We start from the raw sequence: 24,319 nt of genomic DNA, 5'->3' as shown, positions 1-24,319 counted from the left end.
TGTTCGTCTTCATACAGCACTACTGACCAAAGATCTACGAGAATTTGGTTGAGAAATTTTGTCACATCCAGCATATTCTTCTGACCTCGCCCCCTCGGATTATCGCTTATTTCGAGGATTACAAAACCATTTAGATTGGTTAGGTTAACATCACAAGACTGAACATAAGTTAGATTCTTATTTCACATCGAAACCTAAAGAATTTATCAATCGAGGCATTTATAAACCTGTTGACAGATGGAATCAATTTATAGAGAGCAAAGGTCGTTGTTTTTATGAATAAAGATTTTCAAAAACACGCAAATTTACATTTTCAAGATGAAATTTTAAATAAAACTTTTTCATATTTGAGATATGTTGCTAGTAGATACTTATTGGTGTTGAAATACTGCAGAAACGCCGTCTATTTTCATAAAATTACAAGTGTGAATTGCTAAGATCTATTTCTAGATAATTTCTAGATCCCCCCCCCCAAAAAAAAACGCTAGCCGCTATATCTAAAATTTACTAGCTCGATTTCAAACGAAATCTCCAGATCTAGCAGGAACCCCCCCCTCTGCTAAAATGGCAATTGTGATAACAAGATTTGAAACGTGTGAAGTCTGTTCAACATCTGACAACCAGAATGGTGACAGACATTCCAGGCTCACTTATAAAGAATGGCTCCAAAGTCTGAACCTATTCTTACTTTATGCAAAGAGACTTGATTCTGACGTGCAACAACATTAATAAGAATTTAAGCCTACCATTTAAGGAGGTTTTTACCCTCAACGCAAAATCGCGGTTTCTATAAACGCTCACAAAAGATGTATTACAGTTGCTTTTGATTCAATAGAAAAAAAAAAGGAACAAATTCCTTGTTCATATTTCTGCTACTGACCCCCTTCGACAGATGCAAGACTGTTGAGCTGAGAAATGATTAAAGAAAAGGGAAAGTTGAGCGATTGGGAAGTAAGGTAAGTGAACGACAACGGGTGAGACCCGAATCTATTGAACGCTCTAGACGGGGCGGCGTCAGTTTCCGGACAGTCAGCTGAGAGCAACATAGAAAACGTTTTACCCAGCTGTACTCACATGCAGAGATATAAATGCAATGCGAACAAGCAACTTGCTGTCCAGCTCCTCATTTAGGATGTACCTATAAATCTGACCCCTTATCACAGTAGACTCTGTGGCAATACACTTTGTGTGGGGGTTAATAAAAAAAATAGAAAAATAAAATGGTAAGGATTTTACAGTCAGCCTTACGAAAACTATTACTTAGAACTGGTTGGTAATCAACGAATTTGATCGTTAGGCCACTGATTCTTCTTCTTCTTCTTCTTCTTCTTCTTCTTCTTCTTCTTCTTCTTCTTCTTCTTCTTCTTCTTCTTCTTCTATATCATTGATAATGGAGATTTGGTACTCGTCAGCCTGAAGCTGAAACTATGCCATTACATCTATTAAAAATGGACATTTGATATTTGTGTGTGGTCAAAGTAGGATGAAAAAAATATATAAAACATTTTGCCATCAGGTGCACACCTTTTAACCACATCTATTTCGTGCTAACATCGTCTTTTCTATTACGTGCTAACCATATCTTGTCTCTAACGTGCTAACCACGTCTCGTCTATTTCGTGCTAACCACGTCTCCTCTATTTCGTGCTAACCACGTCTCGTTTCTTTCGTGTTAACCATGCCTCCTCTATTACGTGCTAACCATATCTTGTCTCTATCGTGCTAACCCGTCTCGTCTATTTCGTGCTAACCACGTCTCGTCTATTTCGTGCTAACCACGTCTCGTTTCTTAAGTGCTAACCACGTCTCGTCTCTTTCGTGTTAACCATGCCTCCTCTATTACGTGCTAACCATATCTTGTCTCTATCGTGCTAACCCGTCTCGTCTATTTCGTGCTAACCACGTCTCCTCTGTTTCGTGCTAACCAGGTTTCCTCTATTTCGTGCTTATCACGTCTCCTTTATTTCGTGCTTATCACGTCTCGTCTATTTCGTACTAACCACGTCTCATCTCTTTTGTGTTAACCACGTCTCCTCTATTTCGTGCTAACCACGTCTCGTCTATTTCGTGCTAACCACGTCTCATCTCTTTTGTGTTAACCACGTCTCCTCTATTTCGTGCTAACCACGTCTCGTCTATTTCGTGCTAACCACGTCTCATCTCTTTTGTGTTAACCACGTCTCCTCTATTTCGTGCTAACCACGTCTCCTCTATTTCGTGCTAACCACGTCTCGTTTCTTTCGTGTTAACCATGCCTCCTCTATTACGTGTTAACCATATCTTGTCTCTATCGTGCTAACCACGTCTCGTCTATTTCGTGCTAACCACGTCTCGTCTATTTCGTGCTAACCACGTCTCGTCTATTTCGTGCTAACCACGTCTCGTTTCTTAAGTGCTAACCACGTCTCGTCTCTTTCGTGTTAACCATACCTCCTCTATTACGTGCTAACCATATCTTGTCTCTATCGTGCTAACCCGTCTCGTCTATTTCGTGCTAACCACGTCTCCTCTGTTTCGTGCTAACCAGGTCTCCTCTATTTCGTGCTTATCACGTCTCCTTTATTTCGTGCTTATCACGTCTCGTCTCTATTGTATGAACCACGTCTCGTCTATTCCGTGCTAACCATGTCTCGTCTATTTCATGATAACCACGTCTCGTCTATTTCGTGCTAACCATGTCGCCTCTATTTCCTGCTAATCACGTCTCGTCTATTTCGTGCTAACCACGTCTCGTCTATTTCGTGCTAACCACGTTTCCTCTATTTCGCGCTAACCACGTCTCCTCTTTTTTGTGTTAACCACGTCTCCTCTATTTCATGCTAACCACGTCTCCTCTATTTCATGCTAACCACGTCTCCTCTTTTTTGTGTAAACCACGTCTCCTCTATTTCATGCTAAACACGTCTCGTCTCTTTCGTCCTAACCACATCTCCTCTATTTCGTGCTAACCACGTATCATCTCTTTCGTGCTAACTACGTCTCCTTTATTTCGTGCTAACCATGTCTCCTCTCTTTCGTGCTAACCACGTCTTTTTATAATGTCTTTTTCGAGTTGCTGAGTTGTTGATATGCAAATTAATGCAGATATTACTACAGTCTTATTCCATAACTATAATATAGTATATAGCATAAATTTAGTGTCTGTCTGTCTGTCTGTCTGTTTGTCTGTCTGTCCCAAATCGAAACTATGCAACAATTACCTTTCAATGCTCAATTCAGTTTACTGTACTATTTCAGACTAGTGTATTATATTTCAATGTTCAAGACAGAAGTAGTGTAGTATTGAGTTTGGTCTTATGATAAATCTTTCAAACATTATTTCCACCTGTTTGGTGAAGTTATGCAGTCTTTCATTTGTTGTCATGTGACCAGACTACCAGGGTTTTTTTGTTTTGTAAAATGGAAATCGCTTCAGACAAGTCATGAAGCCACTTGATGTAAGGAGCATACAAGAACGAACTATGATTATCAGAAAGACAGGAGGTGTCTTTTGATTTCAGTCTTGAAACGATCAAGGTTCCCCCTTTTTTCTCTCATTTTCTTTTTTTATTCTTAACTTCTCCCCTATTTCATTTTATTTTCTTTCTCCATTTTATTTTTTATATACTATCCCTTTCTTTCGTTCTTTCACTCTTTTTTTTTCATTCACTTCAACTAAACTGGCATATTTTTTATTTTCACTTTTTTTGCCAGGTTGTCATGAAGCCAATTTAATCTTTTTTCATTCATTTTTCTTTCTTTCATGTTTCTTCCTCTCATTCATTCTTCCATTTTTTTCATTATTTCCTCCCGTCTTTCTTTTAATTTCTCTATTTATTTCTTCATTTTTTTTATTCTTTCGTTCTTCCCTTTTTATTTTTTAAATTCATTCTTTGTTTAAATCATTCTTTCTTTTTTCCTTCGTTTATTCTTTCTTTCATGTTATATGTTTTTCGCATTCTTTCTATTTTCTCTTTCTTTCATCTTCTTTCATCCTTACGCTCTGTCTTCTTTCTATTGCTTGATTCATCGTTTCTTCTCTCTTTCATTATGTAATACATTCTTTCTTTCATTTTTTAATTCATTCAGTCTTTCTTTTTTTCCTCTATTCTTTTATTTTTTCAGACTTTTTTTAACTCTTTCTTTCATTTTTTTTCATTCATTCAGTCTTTCTTTTTTACTCTATTCTTTTATTTTTCAGTCTTTCTTTTATTCTTTCTTTCATTTTTTCATTCAATCAGTCTTTCTTTTTTCCTCTATTTTTTGATTTTTCAGTCTTTCTTTTATTCTTTCTTTCATTTTTTCATTCAATCAGTCTTTCTTTTTTCCTCTATTTTTTATTTTTCAGTCTTTCTTTTATTCTTTCTTTCATATTTTCATTCAATCAGTCTTTCTTTTTTCCTCTATTTTTTGATTTTTCAGTCTTTCTTTTATTCTTTCTTTCATTTTTTCATTCAATCAGTCTTTCTTTTTTCCTCTATTTTTATTTTTCAGTCTTTCTTTTATTCTTTCTTTCATTTTTTTCATTCATTCAGTCTTTCTTTTTTACTCTATTCTTTTATTTTTCAGTCTTTCTTTTATTCTTTCTTTCATTTTTTCATTCAATCAGTCTTTCTTTTTTTACTCTATTCTTTTATTTTTCAGTCTTTCTTTTATTCTTTCTTTAATTTTTTCATTCATTCAATCTTATTTTTCCTCTATCCTTTTATTTTTCAGTCTTTCCTTTATTCTTTCTTTCTTTTTTCCGTCTTTCATTAATTCATTCTTTCTTTCATTCCTTCTTTTCCTCCATTTTCTCTTCCATTTTTCTTATTCCAACAACTTTAATTATACAATCGTTGCTCATTGTCCAGGAAATCTTGTTCCGATCCTGCTATCCCGTCATTCTCGCTAAATACAAAGCCGCCATCTTCGCTGGCAGATTTTTTTAGGCCACTTAATCATTGTGCGCAGCATCATCTGTCAACACAGCCCTATCCCGGTGACCATCGTCGTATTTAACATCATCGCCATTAAAAATAATCATTTTTTTGCCATTTCTCCCGCCCCAATAATCTGTTTTTAAACCCAACTTCGTAATTACGGCATGATTTGTGGTTAAAGGCGGCCATGACAGCCGAATTTGAGTTAACAATGGCGGTCCCAACTATGATTATTACGCCTATTCATTTCTTTCTATTATGCCCGTATGTAAAAAAAAATAAATAAATAAAATATTGAGAGAATTAGGAAGGGGAAATATTTTCCTGTATCCATATTTTTTTGTTCAACCACAGCCATTTTGTTTCCAGTGTTATCTCAGTGCGAAGAAGTTAAAAAGGCGAACCTCACACATCTTTTGACAAAAAAAAAAAAAAAAATAAATAAATAAATAAATAAAAATAAAATAAAAAAAATAAAAAAATAGATTAAAAAAATGTCTATTTACTTATTCAACTAAAGTATCAGTAAATTGTTAAAAGGAAGTCAGAATATTTTTGGGCACGTTTTCTTTTTGTTCTGGAATCAATAAAGATAGGATACTTTTTATTACCAAAATTAATTTAATTTTTCCTTTTTCATTTTAAATATTTTCTTCTTTCTATCTTTGTTCGTTTTATCGTGTATTTTTTCTTTCTTTAACTCATTATTTCATTTCTTTAGTTTTCCTTTCTTTCATTCATTCATTATTTTCTTTCTTTTTCTTCATTCTTTCTTTAAATTATATTTTTCTCTTTCGTTTTTCTTTCTTTTTTACATTTTTTCTTTAAACCTATTTTCTTTCTTTCATTCTTCTTTCTTTCATTCATTTATTATTTTCTTTCTTCTTCATTTTCTCTTTTAATCATATTTTTCTCTTTCGTTTATCTTTCTTTTTTTACATTTTTTCTTTAAATCGTATTTTCTTTCTTTCGTTTTTCTTTCTTTCATTATTTTATTATTGTTTCTTTTTTTCTTTAAACTTTTAGTTTCTTTCGTTATTTATTATTTCTTTAAATCATTATTTCTTTTTGTCGTTTATCTTTCTTTCATTCATCCATCTGTTTCTTTCTTCATTCTTTCTTTAAACTGATTATTAACTTTTTTATTTAAGACCCTCTCCTTTTCTTTCTTTCTTTCTTTCAACCTTTCTTTTATTTATTATTTTTAATCTTTCTTTATGTCATTCTTTCTCTTTTTAATCCCTCGCTCCTTATATCTTTCTTTCTATGTTTAAATCTTCTTTCCATGTTATTTTCTCTTTTTCTTATTTAATTTTTTTCTTTCTCGTCGAATTCATTCTTTCCTCTTTCAAACCCTTAATTATTTCACTCATTCTTTCTTTCTTTTCTATTTTATTGTATATTCTTTTTATATTGCTCTCACATTCTTCTTCTTCTTCTTTTTGTTTTCTTTTTTTCTTTCTTTTCTTTTCTGTGCTTCGTTTCATTTCCTCAATTTTTAAATTAATCTTTTTTTCCTTCATTCAACACTTTTTTCTTTTGTTAAAAAAACTTTAAGTTTTTCATTTTTCAATCTTTCTTTCTTCTTTCTTTATATCAATTAACCTTTCGTTACTATCACTTTTTCGTGATATCTGTCCTTCTCTCCACTTATTCCTGTATTTCATGTTTTTATATTCTTTCTGTCGCAATTCTTATCTATTTTTTTATAATTTACCTTATTTAGATATGATTTTTTTCTTTAATCATTATGTCTTTCGTTGTTGTTGTTGTTGTTCTTCTTCTTCTTCTTCTTCTTCTTGATAAAAAGAAAACAATAGAATGAAATTACCCTACATGAGATCTTTAATATTATTTCATTATTAGCAAATAATAATAAACAAACATGCAGATATTTCCATATGAGTTCATTTGATAGTATTATAGCGGTCTATTCACTTCATTCTTTCCTCCCTCCCTCTCTATTTCTCTAACTGTATATATATATATATATATATATATATATATATATATATATATATATATATATATATATATATATATATATCAAAAATAGTAATTAGTAAAAACCTGAAGAAAGTGCTCAATACATTTGCAGAGCAAATATATATATATTTTTAAATTGAAAATCACTTTACTTAATATATATATATATATATATATATATATATATATATATATATATATATATTAAGTAAAGTGATTTTCAATTTAAAAATTAAAAAGAAAAAAAGAATTTTAAAATTTAAAAATCAAATTTTAATTAAATTAAAAATCAGTTTCATAAGAAGGAACAACAACAAAGTCAATTATCTGTACGATCGTTTCGGAAATCCGTGCTTTTTATTTATGGTATACATGAAGTTATGTAGAACAATTATATATAGTTTTTTTGGTAAGCACGGTCTCCTCATCAGCAAATTTAGGAGGATTTTTATTGAATTTAAAAGACACCATAAATAAACCTAGCATTAAAAGTAAGGCAGATGAATCTGAAAAAATTGAAATAAAAGGTTTGGATTTAAGATTTATAAGAAAATTAATATAGGTTATAGATAGAAATGAGTAGAAAAAATATATATTTTTGAATTTACATTATAAATTTGATTTAAAAATATATAGAGATAGTTACCTTTTAGTTTTTCTTTTTTTTGAAATCAGGAACTGTGTTTAAAGTAGTCATTTAGATGTTTGCTATAGCTTTTTATTTTATTGAATGATGAATTTTAAAAGGGTGACGCTCGTGCAGTAAATTGTTTCCGTTAGCGTATTTTGATTTAAAGACGCTACAGTTAATATATATAGAGAGAGTATTTATTTTGCAAGTTTTTAAGGGGAGATAATTGTCATGGACTTTATTTATTATTTGATTTATGGGTCTAGGGGAGGTAATTGGTCTAACTTAATTTATTTAAAAAAAAAAATTGTAATCTATTTTTACTAATGAGTAATTTTTAATGATTTAAGGTGGTTTATATTTATTAAATTTAAACCAACGTTTATGATTACATGTCAGAAGCTCGTGTCTTGAATTTACTAGTTTGGTTGTATTTTTTATATCTTCATATTCTAAAATTAGTAATCGACTGGTTTTCTAATATTCAAAATAAAAATAATATTAAATTTCTTTCTTTTGACATTGAATCATATTACCAATCTATATCACCTATCCTACTTAATAAATCTCTATTAATGGCACGAAAATTAACTAATATAACTCAAGACGAAATTAAACTAATACTTATAGCTAGACAGTCTTTAATAACATTTTATAATAAATATTGGACCAGGAAAAATACCCCTAATCACTTCAACATTTTAATGGGATCGACGGACTCAACTCAGGTCACTGATCTAGTTGGCCTTTTCCTTTTAAATGAAATACATTGTATACTCCATAAACAATTCAAACTTGAAGGAGGGCTATATAGAGATGATGCACTTTTCATAACGAATTCTACTAATAAAAATTATGAAAAAGCAATTAAAGCTCTACATAAATTATTTAAAAATTATGGACTTAGTATAAAAATCGACCCTAATAAAAAAATTGTTAATTTCTTAGACATAACCTTAAATCTTGAAAATTCTACCTTTGAACCATACCATAAACCTAACCAATCACTCCTATATGTCCACAATCAATCAAACCACCCTAAATCAATATTAAAATCAATAGTTCCCAATATCGCTCTAAGAATTTCTAGACTGTCTTCTACTAAATCAATATTTATCAAAAATGAAAAATACTATAATGAAGCCCTTAAAAACTCTGGATATAATTCACAAATTAAATTCATAAATGAAAATGATAGAAACATAAACTGCATTAAAAATAAACCTATTAAGAGCGTAATAACATATAATATGGCAATGTCTTCCCGTATACGAGTTAAGAAAAATAACCAAGAGACAAAAAAAGATAAAACCAAACTACAAATATTAGATAATAATACAAATAAACAGCAAACTAAAACCCGTAAACGTAAGAATAGACACAAGGAGATCCTATGGTTCAACCCCCCCGTATTCCAAAAACCTAGAAACAAACATAGCCAGAGAATTTTTTAAAATATTAGATAAGAACTTTAAAGCCCCCCATAGATATAATAAAATTTTCAATAAGAACAAAATTAAAGTCTCTTACTCTACTATGCCTAACCTTCATCAGAAAATAATTAGCTCTAATAATAAGAAAATTAATAAACTACAAAATACAACTATACAAAATACATCGGACTGTAACTGTAGAAGAAAAGATAAATGTCCCCTACAAGGCTCATGTAAAATTAAAAATGTTATCTATAGCTGCACAGTATCAAAAACTCCAAATCTACAAGAACCTATTAACAGCCTAACTCAACTACCAGATTAAATAATAACACCAACTTAAATCAATCTACCGATCAATTACTAATCAACCCACTACATAATAATCCAACAATAGACCTAACGGAAAATAATCACAACAATCAAGAGGTAATATATATTGGTTCCACATCTGGCCCAATAAAACATAGAATTTCAATGCACAAACATTCTTTTAAAAATAACTCTCTATCAAACCAAACTACTCTATCCAACTATATTTGGCAACTAAAAAATAGCAACATTTCTTTCAACTTAAAATGGCAAATAATTGAGACTTGCAAATCATATAAACCAGGAGATAAATTTTGTCCACTATGTACAAAAGAAACCCTAAAAATTTTAGAATATGAAGATATAAAAAATACAACCAAACTAGTAAATTCAAGACACGAGCTTCTGACATGTAATCATAAACGTTGGTTTAAATTTAATAAATATAAACCACCTTAAATCATTAAAAATTACTCATTAGTAAAAATAGATTACAATTTTTTTTTTTAAATAAATTAAGTTAGACCAATTACCTCCCCTAGACCCATAAATCAAATAATAAATAAAGTCCATGACAATTATCTCCCCTTAAAAACTTGCAAAATAAATACTCTCTCTATATATATTAACTGTAGCGTCTTTAAATCAAAATACGCTAACGGAAACAATTTACTGCACGAGCGTCACCCTTTTAAAATTCATCATTCAATAAAATAAAAAGCTATAGCAAACATCTAAATGACTACTTTAAACACAGTTCCTGATTTCAAAAAAAAGAAAAACTAAAAGGTAACTATCTCTATATATTTTTAAATCAAATTTATAATGTAAATTCAAAAATATATATTTTTTCTACTCATTTCTATCTATAACCTATATTAATTTTCTTATAAATCTTAAATCCAAACCTTTTATTTCAATTTTTTCAGATTCATCTGCCTTACTTTTAATGCTAGGTTTATTTATGGTGTCTTTTAAATTCAATAAAAATCCTCCTAAATTTGCTGATGAGGAGACCGTGCTTACCAAAAAAACTATATATAATTGTTCTACATAACTTCATGTATACCATAAATAAAAAGCACGGATTTCCGAAACGATCATACAGATAATTGACTTTGTTGTTGTTCTTTCTTATGAAACTGATTTTTAATTTAATTAAAATTTGATTTTTAAATTTAAATTTTTTATTTTTTTTTATTTTTTTTATTTTTAAATTGAAAATCACTTTACTTAATAATGAATTAGCTCTAGGACATTTAACTATCGAGCTTATTATATATCTGAATTACAACGAGCATTTCCTGTATTTTAATTAAACTAGTAATTTCACTGTTACATTAAAATACACTTAGCTCTTTAGACTATTATTCTAATCTCCTTTAAATTATATATATATATATATATATATATATATATATATATATATATATATATATATATATATATATATATATATATAGCTCACTTGTAGTTCCATTAATTAATTTATAAGCAAAATCTGATTCCGCACTTTGCTAATTCCTCCCTTCTGATGAGAAGGAAAGTATTTCTTTCGAAACTCTGCGGATTAAGGACAATCCACTTCTTTTGGGTTTCCTTTTTGGAAATGAAATATGTTTTGAACTCTTGTCAAAGTGTTTTTAACATATTTTATTAACTCTTTACCCCCCACCTCTCTGTCTCTCTCTCTCTCAGTCTCTCTCTCTCTTTCTTTCTCTCTCTCTCTCTCTCTCTCTCTCTATATATATATATATATATATATATATATATATACATGTATATATATACAGTAATAAAATTAAGTTGAAAAATTGTAAGGCAATGCTATATTGATAAAAAAACTCTACTTGGTTAAGGGGAGCAATCAATAGAGTAAGTTACGGAGATATGAATAAAGTTACATAGGAACTTTATTACATTATCAAGTCATTAAAGGTTTCAGAAGGAGGAAATATGACTATAATGCTTCCGTTCTTTGGTTGAGCATATTGGGAAGTGATGTACAAATTACCATTAGCGTATGAAGCGGTGCTCTTTGTGTAAATAAATTGAGCTTAGGTATTTGTACAATGTCAAGGGATTGTTAATTCACTGCTCGCATAGCAGCAACCAAATAGTGCAACGGTTAGATTTAGATCGTTTGGGCGGTCGGATTTCGATCCTGGCTTGAGGTAGTCACTTGCCTAGCCGCTCTGATGAGTTGTGAATCAGCTAAACAGTACTGTATGTGGATGACTCTCTCTCTCTCTCTCTCTCTCTCTCTCTCTCTCTCTCTATATATATATATATATATATATATATATATATATATATATATATATATATATATATATATATATATGAAGCAGGCCGAATGGCATTGCCCGGTGGTAAAATACGCTTAAATATGATATTTTGATTTCGCATTTATTATATTAAACCCAATATATAGTAATGATTTTAAAATTAAGAAAAAAAAAAAAATGACTCGTGCGCGACCACTGAGAATCGAAACCAAAACGTTCAGCTTACGATTTATTTTTTCCCTTGACGTTAATGACTGACCTATGAAGACATATTTACTAAAAGGCTTAACATTAAAACATGAAGCAATAGCTATTACGTTACGCACGCATATTCGTAAAGCTGTCGTTCGACTATCACCTAGCAAATTTTATCTTTTTAATGTTCACATATTTGCACCAATTTTCCCCGGCTAAAATACAAACATAAAGTTTCGCATGCGTTTGATTACCCTATATATTTAGTTTCATGTCTGTAGACCAAAACGTTACAGAGGAGTTTGGTAGGCAAAATGTTTTAAACTATATATGCACACAGAAATAAATATATACAAACAGGTTTGTTTGTACTATAACCTTTTTACGCAAATATTACGCAATTATAAATCAGATAGAATACCTGCATGAATATACACTGCGTGTCAAATTATTAACGAGATAACATTTTTTTTTACCAGTTTCAGAAACTTACCGGTAGTTTCGTATCAAAAGCTTTGTAAACGTTGGCAATGCTGAGCTGCGCGTACTGTGAAATTTTCGTACTGTTTCGGACAATGTAAACAACTTAGTTGACATTGCTCTAAGTTTTCGATCCCAAGCTGCGGAACCGTTGTTAAAAATGGCAAGATATTTCTCAAAGATTGGTTGGAAGCCACCAGAGAACACATCAGAGATGCCCTATTACCTAGTATCTTTTCTCTACCTGCTGAAGAGCATGCCAACAAGACAACTGAATGGTGCAAAGCAAGCAGTGAGCCTCATGTAGCAAATACCAATCTCTCCAATGATTCACTCCAACTTGTGCAGCTGCCATTGCGCAAAAGCAGCATTGCGACGATTCGTCTACCACAAATCAAATACAAATAAGCAAAATTTTATAGAAGCTAGAAATAACTAAAAGTAAAATAGCTGCAGCCAAAAGAAAAGCATATCGAAGTGACCAGAAACGTATCGAATCGCAGAAAATAGGAACTCGTGATTTCTGTAAAATTTATGATAGCCTGATATTAATAATGGACTATAAACAGTTCTCACACTTACTAACAATCATGAGGTCGCTTGCAAGGCAACCTAGAAAGCTAGTCTGCTTGCCTGACAGTTTGTCTCGAACTCCACCTTAGAGACTCAAGACACTCCCTCCTAAATTTCCCTTTGCAGACATAAGCCACACTTGCAGATCTGAAAATCTTATGTCCGTGATATCATAAAAAAAAGACACCAAGGCGTATGTACCTGATCTCATCCCTGCGATATTAATTGAGAAATACTTCATTGAGCTACCTCCTATCCCCACCAAATTCATCAACAAATTTTAAGTGAGTTTGGCTTCCCTGATAGCTGGAAAATTGTCTCTGTTTTACCAGTATTCAAGAATTCTGGCGAAAGAACTGAACTGCTCAATTATCGCCCAATTAGTCTACTACCCCTCTTCGCTAAAATATTTGGGTCCTTAATCAATCAAGCACTAGTCCGCTATCTTGTAAATGCTCAACCTCTCTCTGGCCAAGCCTATTCTACTGCAGACATTTTAGCCGTCATCTCTGAACGCATAGACCATGCACTGGATAAGACTGGGGAAGTTAGAGCTGTATCCTCGATATACGCAAGGCCTTTGACAAGATCTGGCATATAAGAGTTTTTCACGAAGATTAAATCCTATGATATTTCTGGATGATTACTCATTTCTAGACAGGAGAATGATCCAGGTTATCATCGGTAGCCGTATGTCTAAACAACATAATTTCAATGCAGATGCGACAGAGGGATCGATCTTTGGGCCTTTATCATTTCTCATACAGGGTGAGTCACGGGAAACGGATGTTTTTAAGGAAAACAAAACTGCAAATATTTCAACAAAAAATTTTATAATGTACATAAAAAAAACATTTACTAAACAATGCGATTATGGAATATTTAGAAGCAAAAAATTATGTCTGACAAATGAAGGCCATTTTCACGAGCACAAATTTGAAGCAGCTTTCTAAAGTTAGCCTCCATTTTCATTAAAGTTTCTTCACTTATTTTTGTTTTGATATTTTCACGTATTGTAGCTTTCAATTCTCCAAGTGTGCGAGGTTTCCCAGCATAGACGCGTGATTTCAAAATATCCCCACAGATAAAAATCGCACTGTGGAAAGATCGGGTGAACGCAGAGGCCACGGGAGATCTCCAAAGCGTGAAATGACATGATTAGGGAATGCAGCACGAACAGCAGTCATGGACGCTCTCGCTGTATGAGCAGTGGCTCCATCTTGTTGAAACCATATTGATGCCTTATTGATTCCTCGTCTGCGAAGCTCACGAAGGAAACTGTTTTAAAACATTTGAATATACATCCGTTTCCCATGACTCACCCTGTATTCATAAATGATCCCCTTGATAAAATTGTGTCTCAGATGGGTATATTTGATAATGACCCTACGTTCTATGATAGACATGAAGGTAAAACGGATGCATGCGTATAAAAGGTAATGGCAGAAACCTTAGAAAACGCCCTTCAGTCGGACGCGGATGGTAATATTTCATTCAACTAAGACGAAAGTCTTTTCCTTTAAAACCTAAAAAAAAAAACTTCATGTCAATTTGAAAGATGTTCTCTCTCATATGATGTTAAATAACACCCTATCAGAGAGAACATCTTTCAAATTGCCCGACCTCATACATTGAGGGTGTTACAAGACTACTTGCATAGAAGATGGGCTCCCTCTACCGTGCGAGAAAATTATTCACACCAGAGAAGCATCCTACATTTTTTTTACAAAGACACAAGTCGCCTATGCATGGAGTAATGTTGTTGTCTTCCGTTTTCCTGCTTTCCGGCTGACTACAATATGGTTGTGTTCAAGTCTAAAGTAAATAAGTTCTTGATGAGCCGTTCCATATAAGTTATTAAATTTACCAAATTTTCATTACTAATGATTACTATATTGACCAATTTCTACTGTACACTCTTTAACCCTTATCCTTGAGTGGCCTCTGGGCCTTGATAATGTGGTGATGCCTTTGTAAAAAAAAAAAAAAAAAAAAAAAAAGTAATGTTGTTACAGCTGGGTTCGAGCACCTGTCACTTATCTTTCGCTCCAACACAGGGTCTGTAAAAAGAGTCTCAAATCTAATAAGTCCCGCACCCGCACTGTCGGTCAAACTCCAACCCCTGTCTCATCGTCGCAATGTCGTATCTCTGTACCTGTTTTACGAGTACTTTAATGGAATGTGCTCTGATGAACTCGCAGTACTTATTCCCCACCTTGGACGTACATATTTCCGATTAACCAGACAAGCAGTAAACACCCACCACTATACTGTTAAGGCCCTTAGATGCTGGAACGAGGTTCCCCTTTCGGAATGCTGGACTTTGGAATTCCCTTCCTATTTCCTACTTCACAGACTACATTATGCAGAAGTTTAAATGTAATATAAACAGGCATCTTGCTGCTCAAATCCCCACAGTTCCCAGTTACACATAATACCAAATAGCAACGCATTATGTTCGAAATGGCCATATATCTTGTTTGGGGTAAAAATGAATAAGTAAAAAGAAAGTATATATATATATATATATATATATATATATATATATATATATATATATACTTATATATATATATATACTTATATATATATATATACATATACTTATATATATATATATACTTATATATATATACTTATATATATATATACTTATATATATATATACTTATATATATATACTTATATATATATACTTATATATATATACTTATATATATATATACTTATATATATATATATATACTTATATATACTTATATATATACATATACTTATATATATACTTATATATACTTATATATATATACATATACTTATATATATATACTTATATATATATACTTATATATATACTTATATATATATATACATATACTTATATATATATACTTATATATATATACTTATATATATACATATACTTATATATATATATACTTATATATATACTTATATATATACTTATATATATATACTTATATATATACTTATATATATACTTATATATATATATATATATATATATATACTTATATATATACTTATATATATATATACTTATATATATATACTTATATATATACTTATATATATATACTTATATATATATACTTATATATATACTTATATATATATACTTATATATATACTTATATATATACTTATATATATACTTATATATATACTTATATATATATACTTATATATATACATATATATATATATACATATATATATACTTATATATATACTTATATGTATACTTATATATAAACTTATATATATACTTATATATATATATACTTATATATATACTTATATATATATACTTATATATACTTATATATATCTACTTATATATATATACTTATATATATACTTATATATATATATATATACTTATATATATACTTATATATATACTTATATATATACTTATATATATACTTATATATATATACTTATATATATACTTATATATATATACTTATATATATATACTTATATATATATACTTATATATATATACTTATATATATACTTATATATATACTTATATATATATATACTTATATATACTTATATATATACTTATATATATATACTTATATATATACTTATATATATATACTTATATATATATATACTTATATATATACTTATATATATATATATATATATATATATATATATATATATATATATAAATGAAAAATCATCTTTTCAAAGTCGTAATTAAGCTGAATGAAAATTGCATACAGTAGAACCTCGGGATACGGCATTAAAAATTAGTAACAAAATACAGTACAGTATATAATACACATGTATATAATCAAATGACACCATAAATAACACCGTAAGGCGGGGCAAATACTGTAACTAGGGTGCGGAAAAACATTGTATTCCACATTGTAACCTAGAAAAATCATATCCTAAAGCCGCTGTATCCCGGGGTTCTACCGTATTTTAAACGCACCAAGTATCTGGTATACTTCAGGAAGAATTTTATAACTATAATACATAACTAAAATAGGTTTATCTTAACTCTTTACTGCAGTTTCATGATAGTCCTATTGTCTTGAAACATTTGGAGATAAGGAAAGAGAAAAGAGAGAAGCGGATGGTGATGATATAGAAAAACAATACTTATAAACTAACATATATATATATACAAAGGAAAAAGACATATACACGTATATAGATAGATAGAGAGAGAGAGAGAGAGAGAGAGAGAGAGAGAGAGAGATGGCAAGAGAGAGATAGTGTGTGTGTGTAAGTGTGTGTGTAAGTGTGTGTGTATAAAAAATATGAACACGCCCCCTCCCTCGCAAAAAAAAGCAAAGTAAAAAAAAAAAAAAGACAATCTGTTCTGTTTGCCCCTGTCCACCCTCCTTGTTTTCGTTCGTATAATACGGAAATGCGACGCACTCGCCCGTGCAGGTCATTCGGTATTTTTTGCGAGAAAATATTGAACAGAGGGAAATGGAGTTTGAAAGCTAAAAAAAGCAAAATCAATGAATGAATAATGGAAAATCGTGCGCACCAAGAAAGAAATATTAATAAAAAAACTACTACTACTACTACTACTACTACTACTACTACTACTACTACTACTACTACTACTACTACTACTACTACTACTACTACTACTACTACTATTAATAATAACAATAGTAATAATAACAATAGTAAGTCTGCGTACTCATAATAATAATAGTAATAATAATAATAGTAATTATAATAGTATTAGTAATAATAGTAATATAATAATTACAATAATAGTACTAGTAATTTTACTACTACTACTACTACTACTACTACTACTACTATAACTACCATTATTGCTCTTCTTAAGCGTGGTAATTATTTCGTGTATACAAATAATTGAACATGCGTTGCTATTTTTTTTACAAATAATTGAAGGGAAATGACGTATTTAATATACTCTTTCTCGTGGTAGGATCGGTGCCAACGTGATTGCGTTAAAACTATGCTACGTGGAACGAACTTTAGACAAGTCTTGCGTCGAACAGTATTGCGATCACAATTTGGCTGACAGGGCTTTGATGAAAACCCAGTAGAATTCAACATAAGGGTCGGCCATTTTCTGAGTCGTCTAAGCATCAGTGTCTCTGGCAAGCATGGGAGTATCGTGTTCGGCGCAGCAAATCCACACAGCTAGGATCACAACGTTGCTTCTGTGCATGTGCAACGGTCATTCCTTTGTGCGTTTGGGAAGACCTTCCCCGACTTCGCATGCAATCGCTGGGCTTGCCACTCTGGGTGGCGAGAGTGAATAGTCGGATGCATAGCTACAACCAACGAAAATTATATGCTGCTGCTGCTGCTGCTACTACTACTACTACTACTACTACTAATAATAATAATAATATTCCCATCCCACAGAAAAATGGTGATGTCGACATCGACTGACACCACACCAAATAGTCGCGAATGGTGAAGGAGGATGGAAAGGTGAAAGAAGGAAACCATTAAGCAAACCGCCACTGGATGAGTTCGAAATGGTCTGGGACCTTGGGAGGCTTATTGTCATCCAAATTCCAGTAAAAACCAATGATATTTATCTGGAAGAAGTCAGTGGCAAGCGGTTGTTGCGATAACGCAAATTTGTTTGAAAAGTTTATCGAAAGAAGTGGAAAGTACTGAATATATGGGGAGACTTGTTACGCAGACTCCAGGGAACACCACCGGTTGTTGTCAATGAGTAATTATCTGATGGTGACCAGTGTGAGCACTCCTAGTGAGTACAAATAATAATTAAAGCAGTCACACACAACCAGATTATTTGAATTGCATTTGTGAATCCATGGAACATATTTGCTGAATAACATGAAAGGAAAGCTAGAATTGCTGTACAAGTCAGCCATTTTCTTAAGGTGAAAGGGTTCTAAAAACTCGAAATGATAGAAATAAAACAAAAAATAAATAAAGTCACTAGAGTTAAATACGCCATAAGATGGAGGACTGTTGCTACATCCGAGAAAGATCCGTTCAGAGCACTCTTTCTTTCTTTGATAAAGTGCAAAACCAACTTCGAAATCTAGTAAAGAATGTCTTCGGGATGGGGGTGGGGGAGAATTACATAGGAAAGCCTTCACCATCTCTAATTCTAGAAAGACAAACGTCCTTTCCGTTAACAACTACAAAAAAAACAAAAAAAAAATAAAAAAAATTTCTTAAACCATCGATTGCTATGACAAATAACACCCTATCTGAGAGCACATCTTTCAAACTCCTCAACCTATAATTCACAGACAACATAAATTGGAACAAATGCATCGAGGACGTTGCCAAGGTTGCTGCAAATAAGGTGGGCTACCGCTACTGTGCTAGAAAAGTACTCACGTCAGAGAGTATCCTATATTTTTACAAAGTCACAAGTCACCCGTGGATGGAGCACCTGCCACGTATTTCGACCTTAGATAGGTTCCATAAAAAGCGTCTAAAATCTTATAAGTTCCACTCTATTAGTTAAGTTCTAACCCCTGTTCCATCGCCGCAATGTCGCATCTCTGTGCCTGTTTTACAAGTACTTTAATGGTATGTACTCTGATGAACTCGCAGCACTTGTGCCCCTCCTCAACGTACTTACCCACAACTAACCAGACAAGCAGAGGTTTCTAAATGCCAGAAATATTCTACTCTAATAGCTTCTTTTCCCGGAGTGTTGGACTTTGGAATCTCATCCTTATTTCCTGCTTCCCAGAGAATACTAACATGAAGAAGTTTAAATATATTATGAACAGACATCTCGCTGTTCAACTCCCCACAGTTCCTCGTTAGACACGATCCCAAATAGTAGCCCCTTATGTTCCAAATAGCAATATGCTTTATCTGAGGTAAAAAAAAAAAAAATGAAATATATATAAAATGAAAAATCAACTTCTCAAAGTTGTTACGAAACCGAATGACTGCAGATTTTGAACGCACAAAATATCTGATATTCTCCGGATAGAACCTTATATAGCAATAGTTCATGATTAAAATTATCTTGCTGTAACCACCGTAAACAATTTTCCTTTATTCACATGTACACCTAAAACTAAACTAGACTTCTACAAGTACAGTTTATTTTCAAGAACTATCCGTCAGTGGGACGCAAATCCATACGACTGCTGTCCAACCGATCTTTTTCGAATCCAATATTAATAAATTTTTCTTGAGTCGTCTTTTTTAATAAGCAGATTCTGCCCAATTTCAAATCATCTTCACAAATGCTTACAGCGTTGTTTCATGACAAACTCGTTAAAACTTTTAGTTAGAGTCCGGTTGGTGCTTTCTTTCCTCGACGCTTCCATCCTACTTGACCTTTCACAACAGTTTTCTGTAGTATCAATAGTGGCCAGCGCCACCGAATGTGTGTGTATCTTTTGCGTGTTAGTTTTCTTTTCATTTTTCTTTTGTATTAGTTTGTTTTGTTTTGCCGTATTTTGTTTTATGTTTTTATTTCGTTTTATTTTGCTTTTTGTTTTTTTTTATTTTGCTTTTTGTGTCATTTTATTTTGTTTGTTTTATCTTGCTTTTTATTTTGTTTTGTTTTATCTTGCTTTTTATTTTGTTTTCTTTTACATTGCTTTTTGTATTGTTTTGTTTGTTTTATCTTGCTTTTTGTCTTATTTTGTTTTGTTTTGCTTTCTGTTGTTTTTTTTTTGTCTTATTTTGTTTTCTCGTTTTCTATTATCCCCACTTTCCATTTATCTGTGGCATGCCAATGGTTTTGTTTATATGGATTCACCTTTCTCTTTTCAATCTTTCCATCCTTCTCGACCCTCTTTAACTTTTTGGTATATACTTGCTGATGCCAATTTGTTTTTATGTTGATGGGTGGGTGGCGAGTTAACGTTCAATTATAGTTTCAGTTTTCTTGCTGTGATGTAGTGTTTCTATTATTATTATTATTATCATTATTATTATTATTATGATTATTGTTTATATTGTTATTATTATTGTTATTATTATTATTATTGTTATTATTGTCATTATTATTACTATTATTATTATTATTGTTATTGTTATTATTATTATTATTATTATTATTGTTATTATTATTATTATCATCATTATCATTATTATTATTGTTATTATTATTATTGTTATTATTATCATCATTATCATTATTATTATTGTTATTATTATTATTATTATTGTTGTTGTTGTTGGTGGTGGTAGTAATGTTGGCAGTATCGATAAATCAATAAATCAATAAATTATATACATTTGGAATTTTGTGATCAGAAGACTAACTTTTGTTATAGTGATTGAGACAGAGATAGCGCAGTGAAAACGGAAAAGAATGCTGTCAAAATTTGTAGGGAGACACCGTTCTATTGTTCATCTGTGACCGCCACCCCACCCTCCGTCCCATCGCTTCTGAAAGGTCAGAAAGTACTATTAGCAATATCATCATCATCATCAGCAGCAGCAAACCCGTTATCACACACCTACAAAAAAACGACGACAACAACAACAACAACAACAACAACAACAACAATAATAACAATGATGATGAAATAATTTTATTTTTAAAATGTGGACGGCGAGGAAAGGAAAGCGTGCGGATAAATGAAAAGATAAGAAAGGCGGAGAAGAATTTCGGTACGCGATAAGATAGGACATAGAAACAAAAGAACGAAGAAAAGCTACTACTACTACTACTACTACTACTACTACTACTACTACTACTACTACTACTACTAACAACCACAACAACAACAATAATTATTGCTATAAATCCAGTAAAGTATTCCCCATAAGGGATTATAAATCCAGTAAATTATTCCCCCTCTAATAGATTATACATCCAGTAAATTATTCCCCCATAATAGATTATAAATCCAGTAAAGTATATCCCTGATAATGGATTATAAATGAAGTAAAGTATTTTCATATAATATATTATAAATCCAGTAAAGTATTCCTCCATAATAGATTATAAATCCAGTAAGGATCCCCCATAATAGATTATAAATCCAGTAATGTATTCCTCCCATAATAGATTATAAATACAGTAAAGTATTCCCCCATTATGGATTATAAATCAAGTGAAATATTGCCCAATAATGGATTATAAATCCTGTTAAATATCGCCCCATAATGGATTATAAATCCAGTTAATTATTCCCTCCATAATAGATTATAAATCCAGTAAAGTCTTCCCCCATAACGGATAATAAATCCAGTTTAGTATTCCCCCATAATGGATTATAAATCCAGTAAAGTATTCCCCCATAATAGATAATAAATCCAGTAATGCATCCCCCCATAATAGATTATTAATCCAGTAATGTATTCTCCCCATAAAAAAATTATAAATCCAGTAATGTATTTCACTCATACTAGATTATTAATACAGTAACGTATTTCCCCTGTAATGGATTATAAATCCAGTAAATATGTCCCCATAACAGAATATAAATCCAGTAAAGTATTCCCCGATAATAGGTTATAAATCCAGTAAAGTATTCTCCCAATAATAGAGTATATTTTCAGTTAATATACTCCACTATAATAGATTTTAAATCCAGTAAAGTATACCACTGATAATGGACTATAAATCCAGTAAAGTATTCCCCCATAATATATCATAAATCCAGTAAAGTATCCCCTATAATAGATTATAAATCCAGTAAAGTATTCCGCCATAATAGATTATAAATCCAGTAAAGTATCCCCTATAATAGATTATAAATCCAGTAAAGTATTCCGCCATAATAGATTATAAATCCAGTAAAGTATTCCCCATAATAAATTATAAATCCAGTAAAGTATTCCCCATAATAGATAAAAAATCCAGTAAAGTATTCTCCCATAATAGATTATAAATCCAGTAATGTATTCCTCCCATAATAGATTATAAATCCAGTAAAGTATTCCTCCCATAATAGATTATAAATCCAGTAAAGTATTCCCCATAATAAATTATAAATCCAGTAAAGTATTCCCCATAATAGATTATAAATCCAGTAAAGTATTCCTCCCATATTAGATTATAAGTCCAGTAATGTATTCCTCCCATAATAGATTATGAATCCAGTAAAGTATTCATCCAATAATAGATTATAAACCCAATAATGTATTCCTCCCATAATATATTATATGTCCAGTAAAATATTCCCCCATAATAGATTATAAATCCAGTAAACTATTCCCCATAATAGATTATAAATCCAGTAATGTATTCCTCCCATAATAGATTATAAATCCAGTAAAGTATTCTCCTATAATAGATTATAAATCCAGTAAAGTATTCCCTATAAAAAATTATAAATCCAGTAAAGTATTCTCTATAATAGATTATAAATCCAGTAATGTATTCCCCCCATAATAGATTATAAATCCAGTAAAGTATTCCCTATAATAGATTATAAATCCAGTAATGTATTCCTCCCATAATAGATTATAAATCCAGTAATGTATTCCCCCCATAATAGATTATAAGTCCAGTAAAATATTCCCCCATAATAGATTATAAATCCAGTAATGTATCCCTACCTATAATAGATTATAAATCCAGTAAAATATTCCCCCAATAACAGATTATAAATCCAGTAATGTATTCCTCCCATAATAGATTATAAATCCAGTAAAGTATTCCCCATAATAGATTATAAATCCAGTAAAGTATTCCCCATAATAGATTATAAATCCAGTAAAATATTCCCCCAATAATAGATTATAAATCCAGTAAAGTATTCCCCCCATAATAGATTATAAATCCAGTAAAGTATTCCCCCATTATAGATTATAAATCCAGTAAAGTATTCCCTATAATACATTATAAATCCAGTAAAGTATTCCCCATAATAGATTATAAATCCAGTAAAATATTCCCCCAATAATAGATTATAAATCCAGTAAAGTATTCCCCCCATAATAGATTATAAATCCAGTAAAGTATTCCCCCATTATAGATTATAAATCCAGTAAAGTATTCCCTATAATACATTATAAATCCAGTAAAGTATTCCCCCATAATAGATTATAAATCCAGTAAAGTATTCCCCCATAATAGATTATAAATCCAGTAAAGCATTCCCTCCCATAATATATTATATATCCAGTATAGTATACCTCTCAGTTATACATACAAGCATATGATGATATCAGTCTTGGATTGCACCACGCAAAAGTTTCGTGAAGGGTCAAGGAGGATATAAAAACTGAGGATTCACAGCACCAATCACGCTTCCACTGGAAGAGTACGAAGTGGAGAGGAACGTTGCAGAGGCCTGAAGTCACTCTAATTTCATAGAAGGTTTCATTGCCATTGAGATATCAGTATGTGGCTTGCACTCATCTTTCTCCTTAGGCTGTTGCGATAATGCGAAGTAATTTGCATCTAAATTGACTTGTTATCACTTAAACTGAATGGAACATCGCTTCGTTAGAAAATACTCCCGCCTTTTTCTTTACATAGGAGTCACAAGTTATCAAGGCCCAAAAGCCACTCGAGGATAAGGGTTAACAGTAGTCAATGGGACAATATCATAGACATTG

Source organism: Euprymna scolopes, chromosome 37, assembly GCF_053919585.1.
Source record: "Euprymna scolopes isolate OS-2025 chromosome 37, ASM5391958v1, whole genome shotgun sequence".
In the NCBI taxonomy this organism is placed as follows: Eukaryota; Metazoa; Mollusca; class Cephalopoda; order Sepiida; family Sepiolidae; genus Euprymna; species Euprymna scolopes.
Note: the sequence above shows the minus strand (reverse complement) of the source record.